Source organism: Penaeus monodon, chromosome 22, assembly GCF_015228065.2.
Source record: "Penaeus monodon isolate SGIC_2016 chromosome 22, NSTDA_Pmon_1, whole genome shotgun sequence".
In the NCBI taxonomy this organism is placed as follows: domain Eukaryota; kingdom Metazoa; phylum Arthropoda; class Malacostraca; order Decapoda; family Penaeidae; genus Penaeus; species Penaeus monodon.
In genome coordinates, this window is record NC_051407.1 from 8315607 (window position 1) to 8316010 (window position 404).

The following is a 404-nucleotide window of genomic DNA, read 5'->3' on the forward strand; positions in this document are numbered from 1 at the left end:
ACAGGAGTTGGGGAGATCATTTAATTCAGTAACATTAGCAGCTGTTCTGTAGAAATTCTACATGAATATCTTTCTTCCCTGGAAGGGAAAAATTAACCTATTGTCAGGACACCATCCTTGCTATTCATAAGGTTGATATAATCATATACACATATTTTGATAATCAAATCATTACTGTTATTTCTTGTTTGTAGTATGTTTATTTTCGGAATACGTGTAGTATTTATAACTTACTATATAAGTAGTTGGCAGTCAAGGAATATCATCTTCATAGCTATGGCAATAGATCATCGCTTGCAGGAGGCGGGAAAAAATCCGGGCGGGGTCCTAAGTAGGTGAAAATAAAATAGAAACATCTCTGTCAGTCATATATAACCAGTCTGTCATATGAGTCTATGCATTAT

At 34.7% G+C, this 404-nt stretch overlaps 1 long non-coding RNA gene across 1 annotated transcript in view; it reads right to left on the reverse strand.

The window, feature by feature from the left end:
* LOC119586905 overlaps positions 1–404 on the reverse strand; it is a 668-nt gene continuing 264 nt past the window's right edge. Inside the window, exons 2-3 of the long non-coding RNA XR_005229974.1 lie at positions 235–327; positions 1–78 (exon numbers count right to left, since the gene is read on the reverse strand). This is a non-coding gene — a long non-coding RNA (uncharacterized LOC119586905). The remainder of the gene's footprint in view (positions 79–234; positions 328–404) is intronic.